Raw genomic sequence first — 21,944 nt, 5'->3', positions numbered from 1 at the left:
TGTCCATTGTTCCTGGAGGATTCACATCCCTGCCTGGTCTCTTCTGCTTTGCAGTTCTTTTCAACAAAGATAAGTTCTGGCCTTGATTTTGCTGTCCACATACTGTGGCCTTATTGTTCAGTTCTTTTCTATGTTTTGTCTTGTCCAGCTTGGTCAGTATAAGGATTTTTTTTTAGCCAAGCTGGTTTCTCTGGAGATGCAGATATACCCTCCATATCTTTAGTTAGCTGTGGAGTTTTTGGTATTTTCTGTGGTGGATATTTTCTAGTGTTTTTTTACTGACCGCATAGTACTCTGTCCTATCCTTTCTATTTAGCTAGAAGTGGCCTCCTTTGCTAAATTCTCATTTCAGTCTGTGTATGTTTTTTCCCTCTCCTCTCACAGTCAATATTTGTGGGGGTCTGCCTATCCTTTGGGGATTTTCTCTGAGGCAAGAGTTTTCCCTTTTCTATCTCTAGGGGTAATTAGTCCTCCGGCTGTGTCGAGATGTCTAGGGAGCGCTAGGTACATTCCACGGCTACTTCTAGTTGCGGTGTTAGGTTCAGGGTCTGCGGTCAGTACAGGTACCACCTTCTCCAGAGTACGTCTCATGCTGCTCTTAGGCCACCAGATCATAACAGCAATCTAAGTGTCATATGGTCTGTCTGTGTATACACACCTTTTCTGAAAGGCCACAAAGTTTGCAACACCATTAAGCAAGAGGCACCACTAACCAAACAGCACCATGAAGACCAAGGAGATCTCCAAACAAGTTAGGGACAAAGTTGTTGTGAAGTACAAGTCAGGGTTGAGTAAAATAAAAAATATCCCAATCTTTCATGATCCCCCAGAGCACCATCAAATCCATGATCATCGAATGGAAAGAATATGGTACCACAACAAACCTGTCAAGAGAGGGCCGCCCACCAATCCTCTCAGCCCGGGCAAGGAGGGCATCAGAGAGGCAGCACAGAAACCAAAGGTGAAACTGAAAGAGCTGCAGAGTTCCAAAGTAGAGACTGGGGTATTTGTCCATGTGACTACAATAAGCCACACACTCCATGGAAGTGGCCTTTATGGAAATGTGGGCAGAAAAATTCTTTACATACACACACACAAAATTGAAAAGCTCCTTTTGAGTTTGCTAAAAGACATGTGAGACTCACCAAATGTATGGAGAAAGGTGCTATGGTCAGAAGAAACCAAATTTGAACTTTTTGGCCACCAAGGTAAACGCGATGTCTGGCGCCATACCAACACAGTTCATCACCTCAAGAACACCATCCCCACAGTGCAGCATGGTGGTGGCAGCATCATGCTGTGGGGATGTTTTTCGGCAGCAGAGACAGAGAAACTGGTCTGAGTTGAGGGGAAGATGGAAGGTGCACAATAGAGGGATATTCTTGAGCAAAATTTGTTTCAGTCTGTCAGTTATTTGAGACTGGGGTGGAGGTTCACCTTCCAACAAGACAATGACCGAAAGCATACTGCTAAAGAAACATGTAAATGTTTTGAAGTGGCTTAGTCAAAGCCCAGACCTTAATGCAATTGAGAATCTGTGGTCAGACTTGAAGATTGCTGTTCATAAGTGTGAGGGCTTTTTTTGCGCCCAGAGTTTGTTTTTACCTTGAAGAATAGGCAAACATCCCAGTGGCAAGATGTGGAAAGCTCATAGAGACTTATCCAAAGTGACTTGCAGCTGTAATTGCCACAATAGGAGGCTCTACAAAGTACTTTACTGTTGTACTTTTACTTTTTTTTTACTTTGACTTTAGGGGGTGAATAGTTATGCACAATGAAGTTTTCAGTTGTTTTTGGCATTTGTTGTTTGTTTCACAATAAAAAGAAAACCAAATGTTCACAGTTGTAGGCAAGTTCTTTACATGAACTGATGCAAATCCTCAAAAAAAACAATGAAAGGTTTTGAGGTAGCAAAGCACAAAAAAATGCCAAGGGCGTTGAATACTTTCACAAGCCACTGTAGGTCCGCTTTTACTGCATGCTGGGTCCTTCCTGGCAGGAAACTGTCTCTGTACCTTCACCTTAGCCCCTCCTACTCTTGGCTAGTCCCAAATATTAACCCTAATTCTCCCTACTGTTGTGAAAAACACAACACTATCACCAATAACGCATGTCACAATACACATTACACATAAGAATACACTGCAACAATACAGGTGTCTTCAAGGGGGAATGTGGGCTGTATGTCCATCTACTTAAAACAGGTCTGAGAGTAAATACCGCAGGACGCCATCCACCGTCTCATCAGGAACATGTCCAGACATCGGGAGTGCATGGAGGCCATACAGAATAATGAATCACTTTATGTGTTGCCGTGACAAAATTCACACAGATTCAAATCACACTGTGATTTCTATTTTATTTACCTTGATTTTCAAAGGTAATTTGAAATCCAGTCCTCAGTTGGTTAATGATTTTGGTTGCTATTAACCATTCCTATGCAATTTTGTTCACAACTAATTAACGCACACAATTTATATCAGTAAAAAATGTCAACTTGAAACCGTCACTCATAAAGATCTTTACTATTTTTAGCAGTTTAATATTGGAAACATCTTTGGTTGACCAGCAATATAGTGACACCAAAACTAATGATTGCACAAAAATGAATGAAATAATAAAATTATATAAATTCAACATCGCCATAATCATCCTGACCACGGAATAAAGTTAACACCTTATGCACCATGTGAATAGTGCAATATTTTCAATGTAAAAAAAAGAATGGCAGAAATGCTGTTTTTTTTCCTTACTCAGTAGATGAAAGATAATCAGTTCTATGTACCCCAAAATGGTGCCATAGATGAACACAAGTCATTGGGCACAAAGAAAAACAATCATTCATACAGAAAGTTAAAAAACCAAAATCAATCAATAAATAAAATGTTGGTTCATGAAATGTGACAATGAAAAAACTGAAAAACAGTTTGTGTATTAAAGCCAAAATATGCCCGGGTCCTTGTGGGTTAAAATCTGAAACATCTGTTTATATATACAGAATATTAGGGGTTTTTCCTCTACATTTTCAGCTTTTGCTAGTTTAATGAGTTTAATATTTTCCTCGTACTCCATCCAAGCCATTAATAATAAAAAATGAGCAATACATTCCTTATTCCATTTGGGCATAAATTCTTCATTCCAGAGATAATGTCCGGCCATGATGCATCTCCCAGTCTCTTTGCAATTTGAGCAAAATCAACAATCCCCAAATCTGTAGTGTGCAATGTTCTGCTTAAGGAATTTCAAATCAATTTCCTCTCATTTATAAATACACCTAACATGCCTCCATCTGACGTGACTGACTTTTCTTTTTTTATTAATTTTTAGGATAAATGTATTTTTTTATCCATCTGCTCACAAAGCAGAATTGTTCTAAAAAGGAACATAGGTGGAGAACTTCTTTAATTTCTGTAAACAAGGTTATAACAGGGGAATGTTCAGTTGTTTCTTCCAGGAAGCATTTCATTACCTTATCAAAAGTGATAAGGACTAAAGCAGATAAGATGACATTGACTTCAGAAGTCTTGTTTTCCTGTTCTCAGAGGCTATTTAAAAGACAATGACAAGATTTCCCTTCTCTTTACATACCTAAAATAGCCAAATGATGTATAGTTGCTGTCTATCGCTGAAGATAACTTGTATTAGGGCTCCCAGATTTATATATATCTACTATATAATTGTCTAAGGGTCACTTCCGTCTTTCTGTCTGTCTGTCTGTCTGTCACGGAAATCCCAAGTCACTGATTGGTCGTGGCCAGCTGGCCGTGACCAGTCAGCGACGGGCACAGTCCGGCCGCGAAATGGCCGCTCCCTACTCCCCTACAGTCAGTGCCCCCTCATACTCCCCCCCCCCCAGTCAGCACCCACATAGCGTTAAAAGGACTGCCTTACACCGCGGCATAACGTGGTGTAAGGCAGTCCGTTAACGCTGCCATTAACCCTCTGTGTGACCAACTTTTTACTATTGATGCTGCCTATGCAGCATCAATAGTAAAAACATATAATGTTAAAAATAATAAAAACAACAAAAAAAAATCATTATATACTCACCCTCCAACGGCCCCTGGATCTAGCCCAGGCCTTTCCCGCTCCTCGCGCGCCGCTCCAGTCACAATAATGCATTGCGACTATGACCGGAGATGAGGTAGCGGTCTCGCGAGACCGCTACATCATCAGGTGTTGTTGCCGCTTGGGACCAGAGCGGCACGCAAGGAGCCGGAAAGGCCTGGGATGGATCCGGGGGCCGTCGAAGGGTGAGTATATAATTTTTTATTTTAATTCTTTTTTTTAATGGGGATATGTTGCCCACATTGCTATATACTGCGTGGGCTGTCTTATATACTACATGGGCAGTGTTATATACTACGTGGGCAGTGTTATATACTGCGCGGGCTGTGTTATAAACTACGTGGGCAGTGTTATATACTGCGTTGGATTGTTATATAGTACGTCGGCTATGCAATATAATACGTGGCTGTGCTATATGCTACGTGGGCTGTGTAATATACTACGTGGCTGTGCAATATACTGCGTGGCCTGTGCTATATACTGCGTGGGCTGTGTTATATACTGCGTCGGCTCTGCAATATACTCCGTCAACAGTGCAATATACTACGTGGCTGTGCAATATACTACGTGGACTGTGCAATATACTACGTGGACTGTGCAATATACTACGTGGCTGTGCAATATACTACGTGGCTGTGCTATATACTACGTGTCTGTGCTATATACTACGTGGGACTACATGGGCTGTGTTATATACTGCATGGGTTGTGTTATATACTACGTCGCTGTGCTATATACTATGTCAGCTGTGCAATATACTATGTGGGCTGTGTAATATATTACGTGGCTGTAATATACTGCGTGGGTAGTGCTATATACTATGTGGGCTGTGCAATATACTACGTGGCTGTGCTATATACTACATGGGCTGTGTAATATACTAAGTGGCTGTTATATACTACATGGGCTGTGCTATATACTACGTGGACTGTGCTATATACTACATGGGCTGTGCTATATACTACGTGGACTGTGCAATATACTACGTGGACTGTGCAATATACTACATGGACTGTGCAATATACTACGTGGCTGTGCAATATACTATGTGGCTGTGCCATATACTACTTGGCTGTGCTATATACTATGTGGGACTACGTGGCTGTGTTATATACTATGTCGCTGTGCTATATACTACATGGGCTGTGTAATATACTATGTGGCTGTGTAATATACTGCGTGAGCTGTGCTATATACTATGTGGGCCGTGCAATATACTACGTTGCTGTGCAATAGACTACGTGGCTGTGCAATATACTACGTGGGCTGTGCAATATACTATGTGGGCTGTGTTATATACTACGTGGGCTGTGTAATACACTACGTGTGCTGTGTTATATACTGCGTGGGCTGTTATATACTATGTGAGCTGTGTTATATTCTACGTGGCTGTGTTACATGCTATGTGGGCTGCTATATACTACGTGGCTGTGCTATATAGTACGTGGCTGTGCCATATACTACGTGGCCGGCCGCGAACAATCAGCAATAGGCGCACTCCGGCCGCGAATTGGCGCTGGATTTGAACCACGCTTCGCTAATTGGTCGCGCCCAGCCAGACGAATTCTGTGTATTCATTGTATTATTCTAAAATCTTCACATATAAACTACATACATATTCTAGAATACCCAATGCGTTAGAATCGAGCCACCATCTAGTATATATATACAGGGGTTGGACAAAACAATGGAAACACCTAACGTTTTGGCATCATAATCTTCGAACATGTGATAAACATGCAAACCGTGACATATGGTAATGTTTTGTAGTTGATTATTTGTGATATGTGTATGTAAATTAACTGTTTGTTAGCATAATTGTAAGAACATTGATGAGAACTGATACCAATGGCAGTCCTCTCGGATTTTCACAGAGGCCAAATTGTTGGTGCTCATATGGCAGGCGCTAGTGTAACAGAAAGTGCCCGAATGCTTGGCGTGTCAAGAGGTACTGTCTCCAAAGTAATGACTGCGTTTGAAAGAGAAGGAAAAACGTCCGCAGCAAAGCACAGGTCCGGCCGAAAGTCAAAGTTGACTGAGAGAGACCATCGGACTCTAAAGCGAATTGTGAGAGAGGATCGCAAGACCACGGCTCCAAAAATCACTGCTGAGCTCAATGAACACCTACATTACCCAGTTTCCACGAAAACTGTTCGTCGGGAGCTGCACAAATCTGGATTCCACGGAAGAGCTGCAATTAGAAAACCGCTGCTTTAAATGACAAATGTTTCCAAGCGTTTAGAGTGGTGTAGAAACCTCCACAATTGGCCCCTCGAGCAGTGGAAACATGTGATATTCTCAGACGAATCATCGTTTACCCTATTTTGGACCTCCGGCCGAGTGTACATTTGGAGACAGCAGAAAGAAGCATTCCATCCAGACTGCCTTCTCCCAACCGTAAAACATAATACAGTTGGACTCTACATGCCTGGTTCCCACAGTGAAGCATGGAGGAGGAAGTGTGATGGTGTGGGGGTGCTTTGCTGGTGACACTGTTGGGGATTTATTAAAAATTGAAGGTATACTGAACCAGCATGGCTCCCACAGCATCTTGCAGTGGCATGCTATTGCATCCGGTTTGCTATTAGTTGGATCATCATTTATTTTTCAACAGGACATTGACCCCCAAACACACCTCCAGGCTGTGTAAGGGTTACTTGACCAAGAAGGAGAGTGATGGAGTGCTACGCCAGATGATCTGGCCTCCACAGTCACCAGACCTTAACCCAATCGAGATGGTTTAGGGTGAGCTGGACCGCAGAGTGAAGGCAAAAGGGCCAACAAGTGCTAAGCACCTCTGGGAACTCTTTCAAGATTGTTGGAAGACCATTCTCGGTGACTACCTCTTGAAGCTCATCAAGAGAATGCCAAGAGTGTGCAAAGCAGTCATCAAAGCGAAAGGTGGCTACTTTGAAGAACCTAGAATATAAGACATAATTTCAGTTGTTTCACACTTTTTTTGTTAAGTATATAATTCCACATGTGTTAATTCATAGTTTTGATGCCTTCAGTGTGAATGTACAATTTTCATAGTCATGAAAGTACAGAAAAATCTTTTGAAATGAGAAGGTGTGTCCAAACTTTTGGTCTGTACTGTATATATATACACACACACACACACACACAATAGTTTGTACCTTTCGTGAATTTTAAAAATTTGCTGTGAAGCTTTATCTATGCTACAAAAAAAATCTATTCTGGCACAGAAAACAATGATGGAGTTGGGAAGTGATAAACAGCATAAACAATAGGTTTAAAAGGACTATTCTCCCAATATGCAATTTACAAAAAAAAAAGGTCAAAAATGTTTCAAAATAAAAAAGCAAAATACAGTACAGTATAGCTTATGGATCACCCACCCTCTTCCTGTGAAGCGCTGGTTCTCTCCACAGTCTCACTATATCTTCTTTTTGCATGTAACCACTGCAGCCCATTACTGGGTGCAGAAGTGTTTGTGTCACCACTGCAGCTGGGGATCGGCTGCAGTGATCATATGTCTATACAACAAAAACAGGATGTGCCAAAATTAGGCATTTATGATATATCCTGTGTAAATGTCTTAAAGAGGTTGTCTACTACTTTTACTTTGATAACCTATCCTAAGGAAAGGTCAGCAATGTCTGACAACCGGCACCCCCGACGCTCAGCTGTGATCGGTGTTAGCATCCTCCCGCTGGAAGTAGTCACTTGCCAAGCTACTCCATCTTCCGGTAGTGGCTGAGGCTTGGTACTGCACATCCGCCTCCTATTCAAAATCAATAGGAGGCAGATGTGCAGTACCCTGGGGTCAGGGCCGATGTTAGGGGCAGGCAGACCAGGCAGCTGCCTCGGGCCCCTGCTCCTCCAGGGGCCCCCAGCCAGTGGCTGCTATGGGACCCTTGAGTAAGAAGGGCCTGGCGCCACCCACCCCCCTCCCTCCAATCGTGCATTCAACTTATCGGCATCATAGATGCTGATACAGTTGGAAGCAGTGATGGAAGAGAGAGCATCATGTGATGCTCCCTCTCCCTTCACTCCCCCTCTGCCTCTGCGTTTACAAGCAGTGGAGCTAATGAGACGCTCTGTAGAAGCCAGAGCAGCAGGGAAACGAGGAGAGGTAAGTATTGTGTGTGCGTTTGTGTGAGTGAGTGTGTGTGTGTGATTGCATTATAGTGTGCGTCTGTCGCACTATACTGTGTGTGGGGGGACTGCACTATACTATACTGTGTTGTGTGTGTCTGCTGCACTATACTGTGTGTGGGGAACTGCACTATACTGTGTTGTGTATTTGTCTGCTGCACTACACTGTGTGTGGGGGGACTGCACTATACAGTATTGTGTGTGTGTCTGCAGCACTATACTGTGTGTGGGGGAACTGCACTATATTGTGTGGGGGGCTGCATTATACGGTGTGTGTTTGTGGGGGACTGAATTATACTGTGTGTGGGGCTGCATTATACTCCGAGGGGCTGCTTTATATTCTGGGGGGCTGCATTATACTGTATGTGTGAGGTGGGCTGCATTATACTCTGAGGGGGCTGCATTGTACTGTGAGGGCACTGCATTATACTCGGGGGGCTGCATTATACCCTGAGGGCGCTGCATTATACTATGAACAAGCTGCATTATACTCGGGTAGCTGCATTATACTCTGGGGGACTGCATTATACTGTCAGGGGACTGCATTATACTCTCAGGGTGCTGCATTCAATGAACACATGCGGATTCACCTGTGTTCAATAGCCGGCAGTGCTTTGGATGCAGCGTGTACCTAGGCCGGGGAACAAGCGTCAAACGACTTCAATATTGTTGATCGCGCTCGTTTAGCAGCCTGAACTCAGCACATGTAAAAAATGCAACCACATTTTTTCTGTGTGATAGTGCAATATGTGAGCATTTGGGGCCCCACTTTAAACTTTTGTCCAGGGCCCCACTTTATCTAAAACCGGCCCTGCCTGGTGTGTCCACTATCAGAAGATGGAGCAGCTTGGCAAGCGAGTACTTATGGCCGGCGGAAGTAGCGATCATCAATGTTAAAGTAGTGGAAAACCTCTTTAAATTAAAATACTCCTTTAGGCCGGGGTCACACTCAGCCCAGTAACCCTTTATTACCCCATATCCCACCGCTACTCGGGAGTGGGAAGAGAGAGGCTAAGTGCCAGAATAGGCACATCTTACAGATGTGCCTTTTCTGGGGTGGCTGGGGGCAGATGTTTTTAGCCGGGGGGGGGGTAATATTCATGGACCCTCTCTAGGCTATTAATATCTTCCCTCAGTCACCGGCTTTCCCACTCTGGTGGAGAAAATTGCGTGGGAGCCCACGCCAGTTTTTTCTGCGATTTAACCCTTTATTTTAACAGCTAGAGCCCCCAAATTTTGCACACACACTCTACTAACATTATTAGTGAGGAATATGCAAAAAAAAAGGGATATGAAATGGTTTACTGTATGTAAACCATGTCTCATATCCTGTCGGGTTTGATAAGGAGAGAGCAAAAGCCGGCAATTGAATTACCAGCTTTTCTGCTATCTAGCTCTGTATGAAATATAAGTATATATATATATGTGTCTCACTGACATATATATATATATATATATATATATATATATATATATATATATATATATTATAAATATATACACACTATGTGTAGACATTTATTTGATCTATTCTATTCTATCCTGTCAGTGTGATTTTACAGTACACAGTGCTGTATTACCGGCTTTTCTATAGAACATTGGTGTGTATTTCTCGCAAGTCACACTCTTGGTCCGTGTGTAATTCGTATTTTTCTCGCCCTCATAGACTTTCATTGGCGGATTTTTTTGCGCAATACGCCGACAAACGCAGCATGCTGCGATTTTCTACGCACGTAAAATACGGCTGCGAAATATACGGCAGATAGGAGCTGCCCTATAGAGAATCATTGGTCGGTGTGCAATGCGTTGTTTTTGCGCCTCTCATACGTCCGTAAAACTCTCTAGTGTGACGCCGGCCTTAAAAAAATAATCTAGGTAAAACTGAAGCACTTTGTTATACCTAGCCCGGGACCTGAGAAGGTGGTGCTTTAATGAGTTGAGAGTCAATCATGGCATGCACATGACCATAACAGTTTTAATGAGGCAGGTAAACAATAAGACAGGTAAATTTGGCCAGACCGGAATTCTCCTCTAAGATTCTTTAAATATAACTTAGCCCTCAGTTCCACCAATAATGGCGCTAGCCACATTATGGTTAGTACTTACCTATCCATATTTACTAGTGCCATGAAACAGCTTTTCACAGACTGGAATACACATGCAAGCAGCCACTGGACAGTATTCACATGTATCTTCCATATTTAAAGAGAGAATGGAGCTGCCATTTACAGATAGCAGTCTGCTCTCTCCACCATAGTTTGTTTTTATCTTTTTTAAGGAGGAAAGCTTCACTATGGGGAATAGAAGTATTTTACTAATAGAAACAACTTGTTTTTTGCATTTGTACAATGTCTGTCAGAAAATTTGGAGATGTAAGTTACCATTAGTGATAATCTGATCATAAATCACATGGTCGTCCCCCATTAAGAAAAATAACTTAATGACTCTGGAAACATCCTTTGGAAAAGGCCTCCCTGATATATTCAATGACAGATTTGCCAGTGGTCTCTCCTAATAGGGTAATTTCCCAGTACAGGAAAAAGATCATTAGTAAAGAAGGCATTAGGCAGACGTAAATTCTCTCTGCGTATGTGAAAATCTGCCAAGAATGAAAACTACTAAATAGTTTTTCAGCCCATATAAATGTCACATTCCTCTTGCTTTGTGATAAAAATGACATTTTTTTTCAGGTTGTAGTATGTTTAGCTTTGTATTTAAAGGGATTGGTGAGTACTTTCCAGGTCCCTTTCATGTGGACTAACTCCCATAGATAAGCACTTCACTAAATACCGTGCTTTGTCAAATCCTTCTGCAACCTGAGCTGCAACCTGAGCTGCAACCTGAGCTGCAACCTGAGCTACTCTTCTGCTCACAGCTCCTGCTTCCTGTGATGTCATGTCAGATTCTCTCTCACTTATGGGCCCTGGAATCTGCTGGGGTGGGGGAGTGGTCTTCAGTATGGGTGGGTGGGGCTTGCTGCATCGGTGGGAGAGGCTTTATTCAGCAGAGCTCACTCATTATCTGTGAATGCTCATGCCGCCAGCTCTCCCTGCAGCCCCAGCTCTTTCACCTCTATCTGTATGTACACAGCTCGGTCTATATACATGTACACACACTGCTGTATCCCCTGTCTAATGTGTATACACACTGCTGTATTCCCGGTGTAATGTATATGCACTCAGATATCACTAATAGGCCGGGGACACACTTAACGTATAAAAAAACGGTCCGTTTTTCACGGCCGAGAATTGCACAAATGTTTCAAAAACAGTGATCCGTGTGCAGTGCGAGGATGCGATTTCCTCGCATCAAATGATCCGTGTGACATCCGTATGGCATCCGTATGCCGAGATTTTCTCGCAAGCTTGCAAAACCGACATCTAATGGATTTATGTGCTCAAATGTTCGGGAAAACATATATATATATATATATATATATATATATATATATATATATATATATATATATATATATGTCATTGAGACACATATATATATATATATATTCTGTATTTATATTTCATTCAGCGCGATATCTGTGAAAAGCCAGTAATTCAATTGCCGGCTTTGCATTTCTCCTTCACAAACCCGACAGGATATGAGACATGGTTTACATACAGTAAACCGTCTCATATCCCCCTTTTTTTTGCATATTCCACACTACTAATGTTAGTAGTGTGTATGTGCAAAATTTGGCCGCTGTAGCTGCTCAAATAAAGGGTTAAATGGCGGAAAAAATTGGCGTGGGCTCCCGCGCAATTTTCTCCGCCAGAATGGTAAAGCCAGTGACTGAGGGCAGATATTAATAGCCAGGAGAGGGTCCATGGTTATTGGCCCCCCCGTGGCTAAAAACATCTGCCCCCAGCCACCCCAGAAAAGGCACATCTGGAAGATGCGCCTATTCTGGCACTTGGCCACTCTCTTCCCACTCCCTGTAGCGGTGGGCTATGGGGTAATGAAGGGTTAATGCCAACTTGCTATTGGAAGGTGACATTAAGCCAGATTAATAATGGAGAGGCGTCAATTATGACACCTATCCATTATTAATCCAATTGTTTGAAAGGGTTAAAAAACACACACACACATGATTAAAAAGTATTTTAATGAAATAAACACAGCGGTTGTTTTAATATTTTATTGCTCTCTCATTCCATTTTCAGACCCTCGCTTGGCAAAACAATAAACACACAATATACATACCTTCTCTGATGAACTGTCACGTCCCACGAAGTAATCCATCTGAAGGGGTTAACTAATATTACAGGCACGAGCTGCAATAAACCACTCGCTCGTGCCTGTAATCCCCGGGTGCTGAAAGGAAAGCAGAGTGATCTATACTTACATTCAGTCGCGGTGATGCGCCCCTGATGGATGTTCTCATGAACTGCAGCCTGGGAACTTTTTCCCACGCTCCAGGTCATATGAGGACATCCACCAGGGGGCGCATCACCGCGACTGAAGGTAACTATAGGTCATTGACCTACATTTCCTTCAGTCGCGGTGATGGAGTGGGAAGAGAGTGGCCAAGTGCCAGAATAGGCGCATCTTCCAGATGTGCCTTTTCTGGGGTGGCTGGGGGCAGATGTTTTTAGCCACGGGGGGGCCAATAACCATGGACCCTCTCCTGGCTATTAATATCTGCCCTCAGTCACTGGCTTTACCATTCTGGCGGAGAAAATTGCGCGGGAGCCCACGCCATTTTTTTCCGCCATTTAACCCTTTATTTGAGCAGCTACAGCGGCCAAATTTTGCACATACACACTACTAACATCAGTAGTGTGGAATATGCAAAAAAAAATGGGGATATGAGATGGTTTACTGTATGAAAACCATGTCTCATATCCTGTCGGGTTTGTGAAGGAGAAATGCAAAGCCGGCAATTGAATTACCGGCTTTTCTATAGAACACCGCTGCGTATTTCTCGCAATGCACACGCATGGTCCGTGTGTAATCCGATTTTTTCTCGCACCCATAGACTTTCATTGGCGAGTCTCGGCCGAGATACGCTGACAATCGCAGCCTGCTGCGAGTTCCCTCGGATCCGAAATACGGTGGAGAAAATATCGGATGATGGGAGCTGCACCATAGATTAACATTGGGCCGAGTGCTATGCGATTTTTTATCGCATAGCACTCGTCCGTATTACGGTCTAGTGTGACCCCGGCCATATACAGTGAATACACCAGCACCCCAATCACAGACCTCAAGCTGCAATGCAGACACACTGCTGCTGCTGGAGAGAAATTATAGGTCTGCGCTCCCCATAGTAATTTAACAATGACCAGTATAAAGCACACAATGAATCTCCGTGCTATTAGTATAATCAAAACAACTGCTGAACAGGCAATGCCATACACCAAATACAACTGCATCGCAACAATATGATCACATTCACCTGCATTATGGTCAACACATCTGAAAACATTTGTGACTCTGTGTTGCAGGAAGTTGCAAGTCGCAATGCGCCATGAAGTGAAATTAATAGCTGTGATGTCACCAGGGCTGGTTTTAGACAAAGTGGGGCCCTGGGCAAAAATTTTAAGTGGGACCCCAAATGCTCACATGTTGCACCATCACACAAACATTTCTGTTATATTTACATGCGGAGTTCAGGCCGTTAAATGAGCGTGATCGACAATAATGAAGTTGTTCCTCGCTTGTTTGCCGGCCTGTTTAATCTGGCTGAGGTATAGTATACTATAATGCACTCCCCATGGTCCTTGATAGAGTATAATGCAGCCCCACCATACACACACAGTATAATGCAGCCCCCCACACACTCACACAGTATACTTCAGCAGCCCACACAAACACAACACACAAACAGTATAGCGCAACCTCCCACACAGTATAATGCAGCGCCTCCACACACTCATACAGTATAATTCAGCACCCCACACAACCATACACAAACAAAATAGTGCAGCCCCCCACACACAGTATTATGCAGCCCATCCCCGACACACAGTACAATGCAGCCACACACTATAATGCAGCCACCCCCCATACACAGTATAGTACAGCCCCCCCACACATAGTATGATGCAGCCCCACACACAGTGTAGTACAGACACACACACTCCTACCTTACTTCTCCTCCTCGTTCCCCCGCTGCTCTGGCTTCTGCAGAGTGCTTCATCATCTCCACTGCTGGCACACGCTCCTGAGGCAGTGATGGGAGAGGGAGCATCATCTAACGCTGTGTCCTCCATCAGTGCTTTCAACTGTATTACTCTTACTCACAGGCCCCAAAGCTGGGGCCCATGGAGGAGCAGGGGCCCCAGGCAGCTGCCTGGTCTGCCTGCCCGTTTGCCCTGGATGCCACAATGTGACACTGCCATTTCAGTATTGCATGGCATATCACTGTGTAGCCCTAGCCTTAGTGTTTCCTTCCATCCCATGTGTCTCTGTAATGACACCTGTATTTAAGAGATATTTTCAGCAGAACATTAGAACATTGCCTGTATTGTCAGCAGCAAAGCTATTATGAGCGTCCAGAATGATAGTGCATCCATCCAGATATACATTGTGTTCACTTTATTTCTTTCACAGCACATCAGAATGTTGCATTTTGTAATCCAATATCTAAATCAAAGTCCATTAGTATAGATAGATGGACCATGGATTGGATGACTGATGGAAAAATACATCTGTCTACTCCATCTGTCGTAAACAGCGCAAATGAGAACCCAGCCTAAGGGTATGTTCACACGTGTACTGACGATGTGGAAGTAAGTGGTACAATGCTTTCCAGCTTGAAGGGAATTCGGTGCAGCATTGCAGATTTGCCACATTTTTCTTCAATAAAAGAAATGGCAGTATTAAAAACCCTGTGAAAAAAACCATGGTTCTAATGAATGATAGCCTCCAAGAATGGTCGATACTGCATGTACTGACATTGATTGTTCTATAGTTTTTGTGCTGTGGTAGTCCGAACGTCATATCTCACCCTTGCATCATATCTGGATACTTATAACTATGATAAAGCAGCTCTATGTGCGCATCACACTTTATGGATTTCTTTGTGCTTAGCTCATGTTTCATATAGGTAATTTGGACGTGCCCTTGTTGTACACGTGTAGTCACTATCCTGGTTGCCATGTGTACAGAGCTCTCCGTCTGTATACGGTGCTTATTGCTTTGTTTACCGCTGCAGCAGGAGACTATTGTCTCTCTCCTCCCACCTTTCCATCAATTATCCACCTGCTACAAGTCATGTGAGCCCTTGCTGAAAACTGACCTGGGAATCTGAGACCAGGGTGATTGATACAGGTGTAGGGACAGCAGAAACATGTCAGCATTGTAAAGAGGATGTGTACTGTCCTCGGAAACCTCAGAAAATTAAAAACGTTTTTTTCTTGGCATCATTGCATATTGTATCATTATAAAACCAGAGAAAGAAAAAGGTGTTTGTGATATGAGCACTGTTCAATATACTCAAAGAATTCATAAAATTACCAAAAATAAATGTAAAAAAAAATAAAAGGCACAGATAGAACCAAAGATTTAGAAACAAGGTGACATGTCCCTTCTCTTCTCCATTGACCCTATTCTCTGCATCTACTGTAACGGGGTCTACCAAGCTGGGGTACCTCTTTCAGTACCACCTCGTGTTTCAGGAGGTCCACTTTGCTTTGGCTGGAGTCTGAATGAAGGACGCTGGCTGGAATTCCTTGATTACATGAGAGCATATAAAAGCTGACTGCTTCTCCACGTATTTCCAGTCTCACAACACTTTATTCACAGGACACAAAATATATTACACAGATACAGAGGGCAGGCCAATAGAAAAGCAGCAGCAGACATACATTACAATAGCCGCAGGGGGCCGGACCTGCCGATATTTACTGTGGGAATTACAAAGGTGGGGGGAGGACAGAAGGGGGATATCTTGTCCCCTCTGCCCAGGGGCGCAGCCTGTGGACTGATGCATCTCACATGGAACCTATTATTCATACATATAACTGCACAACATATTCTGGGTGCTGAGTGGTTCCATAACACGTAACACGGCTCCCCTTTTCAGCGACGCGATCAGCATACACAGTCTGATCCTTAACGGATCGGTTTGGGGATGACCGAAGCTTATGGGGTTGGTACAAGTTCCGTTTGTCGACTTAGTCCATCGGCTTTACCGTTTTGTTTGCCGGGTCTGTAGTGGATGGTGAAGTCCAGAGATTGTAGGGCTAAACTCCACCGCAGTAATCTGGCGTTGTCTCCGGAGACCCGATTAAGCCAGACTAGGGGATTATGGTCCGTTAGGAGGGAAAACTGTTGTCCATACAAATATGGTTGCAACATTTTGAGTGCCCATACTACCGCCAGGCACTCCTTCTCGATGGCCGCATAACTTACTTCACGGGGCAGTAGTTTCCGACTCAGGTAAGCTACCAGATGTTCTTGGCCGTCCGGCCCGACTTGGCTCAGTACTGCCCCCAATCCAAACATAGAAGCGTCTGTGTGAACAAGGAAACGTTTAGTTGGATTGGGTGCGGCCAATACAGGGGTATTGGTGAGGGCGTCCTTTAGCTGGCGGAAGGCTTCCTCACACTCTGAGGTCCAGGTTACCTGGCGGGGTTGGTTCTTACGGGTCAGATCAGTGAGGGGCTTGGCTACGCTGCTGTAATTGGGAACGAATTTCCTGTAATACCCTGCTGTCCCTAGAAACGCCATGACTTGGGTTTTAGTGCGTGGGGTGGGCCATTTGGCTATGGCCTCAATCTTGGCTGGTTCTGGTCGCTGTTTCCCACTTCCCACCCAATATCCTAAATACTGAACCTCTGCTTTGCCCACGTGACACTTGTTTGGGTTCAGGGTGATTCCGGCCTTGTGGATCCTGTCCAATACTGTCTGTATGTGATTTAGATGCTCTTCCCATGTCGCTCTGTAGATGGCGATGTCGTCCAGGTAGGCACAAGCATAGTCCTGGAGACCATCCAGAAGCCGGTCAGCCAGCCTCTGGAAGGTCGCCGGGGCATTCTTCATCCCGAATGGCATAACTCGGAACTGGAATAAGCCGAATGGGGTGACAAATGCCGACTTGGGAATAGCGTCAGGACTAAGGGGAATCTGCCAGTAGCCTTTGCATAGATCGATGATGGACAAATACTTTGCCCCCGCCAGCCAGTCTAACAACTCATCCACATGCAGCATGGGATACGCATCCGTCAGTTTTCTCATTGAGCTTACGATAGTCTACACAAAACCGTGTAGTCCCATCCTTCTTGGGCACTAACACTATGGGGGATGCCCAGGGACTATCTGCCTCTTCAATGACCCCTAAAGGGTGGTCTGATCCTGGGTCTCAACCTTGTGTTGTGCCAGGCGAGTGTACCCTGGTCTCCCCGAAAACATCCTCTGTCGCTGCCTCAACTCCTTCGCCTGCTGTCTCTCCCGGGGGCCTAGGTCTTCACCCAAGTGTACCTGGTCCCATGTTTCAGACTGAGTCCTTTCCACTAAGACATCAGGCAAGGGAAGTCCGGCTAAATCCTCTGCTTCAGGTGCACAGATGGCCACTACCTCTTCAGGGTGCTCCCGGTAGGGCTTCAGCATATTCACGTGGAACATGCGGATAACCCTGGGGTCATCACAATCGGCGACATTATAGGTGGTGTCAGCTATTTTCCCCACTACCTGGTAGGGCCCCTGCCATGCAGCTTGGAACTTGTTCTGCCTAGTGGGCTCTAACACCAGGACCTTCTGCCCTATTTCCAAGGTGCGCTCTCTGGCCCTCTGATCGTACCATATGCGCTGGCGCCGCTGGGCCACCTGCATGTTCCCACGTACAGCCTGGGTCAGCACCTGTAGGCGGTCCCGGAATTCCAGCACATAGGGTACAATAGGTACCCCTTCTATGATGCCCTCCCCTTCCCAGTGTTCTAGCACTAAGTCTAGGGGTCCCCTTACCCGTCTCCCGTATACCAGTTCGAACGGGGAGAACCCCGTGGATTCTTGGGGCACCTCCCGATAGGCAAACAGGAGGTGAGGCAAGAATTTCTCCCAGTCCCTGTAGGTCCTGGTAAAAGTCCCAATGAGTTGTTTTAACGTCCCGTTAAAGCGTTCACACAACCCATTGGTTTGCGGGTGGTACGGGGCGCTTCTAATGGACTTTACACCGCACAGCTTCCACAGTTGGCTGGTCACCTCTGCTGTAAACTGGGTACCCTGGTCGGAAATAATCTCCCGGGGAAATCCAACCCGTGAGAAAACCTGGAGCAGGGCAGCCGCCACCGTCTCTGCCAGTATTTTAGGTAACGCAACCGCCTCTGGATACCGTGTGGCATAATCTACTACTGTCAATATATACCTTTTCCCTGATGGACTGGGTTTGGCTAACGGCCCTATCAGATCGACCGCTACTCGGCTAAATGGTTCCTCCACAATGGGGAGGGGGAGTAATTTGGCCTTGCATTGATCTCCCCTCTTGCCAATGCGCTGGCAACTGTCACAGGTCTGGCAGTACTGACGAACATCATAGGTTACCCCCGGCCAAAAGAATTTTGTGTCAGACGATGCCTGGTGCGACTGACGCCGAAGTGCCCGGCCAAGGGTATGTCATGAGAGATTCGCAGTAACTCCTGCCTATACTTCTTGGGATCTACCAGCTGTCGTTTTATAGTGGGGCTCGTCCCTGTGTGGTGCTGCTCTGTGATCAGGTAGAGGAGTCCCTGCTTCCATATAAACTGTTCCCCTTCCAGTACCCCTCTCCCCTCCTGTGCCTTCCCACGATATCCCTCCAATGAAGGATCCTCAAGTAACTCCCTCTTAAATTCATCTGGGGTGGCCCAAGAAATGTGCCTGGCTATGGGAATACGTGTAGGGCTGGGATGTCTTACCTGGGCCTCCTCTGAGTGTGATTCCACCTCCGCAGCTCGAGCTTGTCTCCGGGTGGTCACAGGATATGTCTCAGCCAGAGGGGCAACCGAGAAGGCAGACAACATGGGCCCCAAGTCATTTCCCAGCAAGACGTCTGCAGGCAAATCCTCCATCAAGCCGACCTCAACAAGGCCATCCCCGACTCCCCAGTTCAGGTGAATCCTGGCAGTGGGCAGTAGATGTATGGCTCCCCCGGCTACACGGACTGACACTGTCCGGTCCATCTTCTCTTGGTCCCGGACGAGATGAGGCTTCACAAGGGTCAAAGTTGCTCCGGAATCTCTTAGTCCCTGCATGCGTTTCCCATTAATCCACACAACCTGTCGATGCTGTTGTCTGCCCGGGCTGCCTGCACGGGGTCTACTTCATGCAGCACTTCCTCCATTTCTTCCACCCCTTGGTTAGTTGGAGCCCCCAATGCCGGGTCAGCTTCGCCTTGGTAGCAGTGTACAGCGGACCGGCTGAAGGTAGCTGTTCCCGCCTTTGGCCACTGGGTATGCCAAGTCCGGTTGGGACATTGTCTTTGCAGGTGGCCCAGCTGATGGCAAGTGTGGCATCACGCCCCAGGGGAACTGTGGTAGGCCGGGTTTCTAGCTGGTCCCCCTACAATCTTCGGTGGTTTGGGGCCCTCCAGGTCCATGGGCGGACCCTTAGTGACCATCTTTGATCCGGACAACTGAGGCCTCCTGGCTTCATGATGTTCATCGGCCAGACGAGCGGCTTCCTCAAGAGTCATTGGCCGCCTGTCCTAAAGCCATTCCTGTGTCTCGGGGGTTAGTCCATTAAAGAATCGTTCTAACAAAAAGAGCTGGAGGACGTCCTCTTTAGTGGTTGCTTGGCTCCCTTGTACCCACTGTAGCAGTGACCGCCGTAATTTACAGGCCCATTCAGTGTGGGTATCGGTTACTCGTTTTATACTGTAAGTCCGCAGAACTTTTGGCGGTATGCCTCTGGTGTCAGCGCATACCGGGCCAAGATCACTTCTTTGATCCGCTCATAGTCCATACAGTCCTCATCAGGTACCGTGCGATAGGCGTCCGCTGCCCGGCCTGTCAGCTTGCTGGCCAGAATCTGAACCCGTTCCTCCGGCTTCACTTGATGAAGGGCACACTGCCGCTCAAAGTCCTGCAGAAAGCCATCAATGTCTTCCTCTGCCTCCCCCAACTGTCGGAAGGCATTATACTGGATCTTTTTGTGGCTTACTGTTGAAGGTACCTGGTCGGAGGCCAGAGCTCCCCCTACTTGCTGACTCTCCTCTCTGCCATCTCCATCTTGGCCAGCTCCACTTTGGTCCGCTCTGCCATCTCCATCTTGGTTAGCTCTATCCTGGTCCGCTCGGCCATCTTTTCTTTCAGATCAGTACGCACATCAGCCATCACCTCTCGTATGATCTCTACTGCAGGGTTTGGGCCATAGAACGCCAGTCTGTTCTTTACCTCCCTCTGGAATTCAGTCTCCTCCACGTTCACATTGGGGGGCGCTGCACTGTCGTGTTCCATGATGGCTGCTATCAAATCCGCTTTTGTTTTGTTGCTGGCGATTAACCCTCGGGCTTCCACCAGATCTTTTAATGTAGTCCTCTTTAACTTCTGGTAGTTGTTTTCCATTCATTCCTTTCCTCCTGTAGAAGGGGTATCATATCCCGCTGTCTACCACCAGTGTAACGGGGTCTACCAAGCTGGGGTACCTCTTTCAGTACCACCCCGTGTTTCAGGAGGACCACTTTGCTTTGGCTGGAGTCTGAATGAAGGACGCTGGCTGGAATTCCTTGATTACATGAGAGCATATAAAAGCTGACTGCTTCTCCACGTATTTCCAGTCTCACAACACTTTATTCACAGGACACAAAATATATTACACAGATACAGAGGGCAGGCCAATAGAAAAGCAGCAGGCCAGACTTACATTACAATAGCCGCAGGGGGCCGGAGCCTGCCGATATTTACTGTGGGAATTACAAATGTGGGGGGAGGACAGAAGGGGGATATCTTGTTCCCTCTGCCCAGGGGCGCAGCCTGTGGACTGATGCATCTCACATGAAACCTATTATTCATACATATAACTGCACAACATATTCTGGGTGCTGAGTGGTTCCATAACACGTAACACCTACCTTGCCTCTTCTTTACTCCCATGTGCTGTAGGTTCACTTTGTGTACTATTTTTTTTTCTTTTATTAAGTCGAATTCTGCAGACATCTCTCCGATATCTGAGTTTGTTAATCGTATTCTATTTTATGTATGAAGAGAAAGATTTCTGAATTGTGCACTTATTAGAGCATGGACCATGTGTGGGCAATTATCCTCAGGGCCACATAAGAAACAGTGACTGTTGTGGATGGCCAAACCAACGGGCTAAAATGAATTCTACTCAATATTAATTCTAAGTCATTTCTATTAATATTAATTATATGACTTAGTATTGAGCAGAATTAAGTATGCCGACATCCCCTATATACACCGCATGAGCCTGTACACAGCCCCCTTATTATACCATATAAGTCCATATGCCGTAAAAGCCCACATACTACCCCTATATGCCATAAGAGACCCCACAAAGCCTTCTGTGTACAATATGAGCGCCCCATGAACAGAATGCCCCACGTGGCCTCCAGTATGCATCATGTGCCCCACGTGGCCTCCGGTATGCAGCATGTGACCCACGTAGCCTCCGATATGCAGCATATGCTCCACATAGATCCCCTACATATATAACATGTGCCCATGTAGCCCCTCTATATACATCATGAGCCCCCACATAGCCTCTTATATACAGCATGTGCCCCCCATAGCCCCTTATATACAGCATGTGCACCCCATAGTCTCTTATATACAACCTGTGCCTCACGTAGCCCCCTATATACAGCATGTGCCCAGTGTAGC

The 21,944-nt window shown here is 45.5% G+C and overlaps 1 protein-coding gene and 1 long non-coding RNA gene across 2 annotated transcripts in view; one reads left to right on the top strand and one right to left on the bottom strand.

The window, feature by feature from the left end:
- The window catches only part of LOC143775675 (uncharacterized), a 112,311-nt gene that overhangs the window by 60,702 nt on the left and 29,665 nt on the right, over positions 1 to 21,944 (bottom strand). The gene's annotated exons all lie outside the window — the stretch shown is intronic.
- CSPG4 (chondroitin sulfate proteoglycan 4) overlaps positions 1 to 21,944 on the top strand; it is a 177,450-nt gene that overhangs the window by 148,012 nt on the left and 7,494 nt on the right. The gene's annotated exons all lie outside the window — the stretch shown is intronic.

The sequence above is a fragment of the Ranitomeya variabilis genome, chromosome 5, assembly GCF_051348905.1.
Source record: "Ranitomeya variabilis isolate aRanVar5 chromosome 5, aRanVar5.hap1, whole genome shotgun sequence".
Lineage (NCBI taxonomy): Eukaryota > Metazoa > Chordata > Amphibia > Anura > Dendrobatidae > Ranitomeya > Ranitomeya variabilis.
The sequence above is the reverse complement of the archived record's forward strand: the minus strand, read 5'-3'. Positions and strand labels throughout refer to the sequence as shown.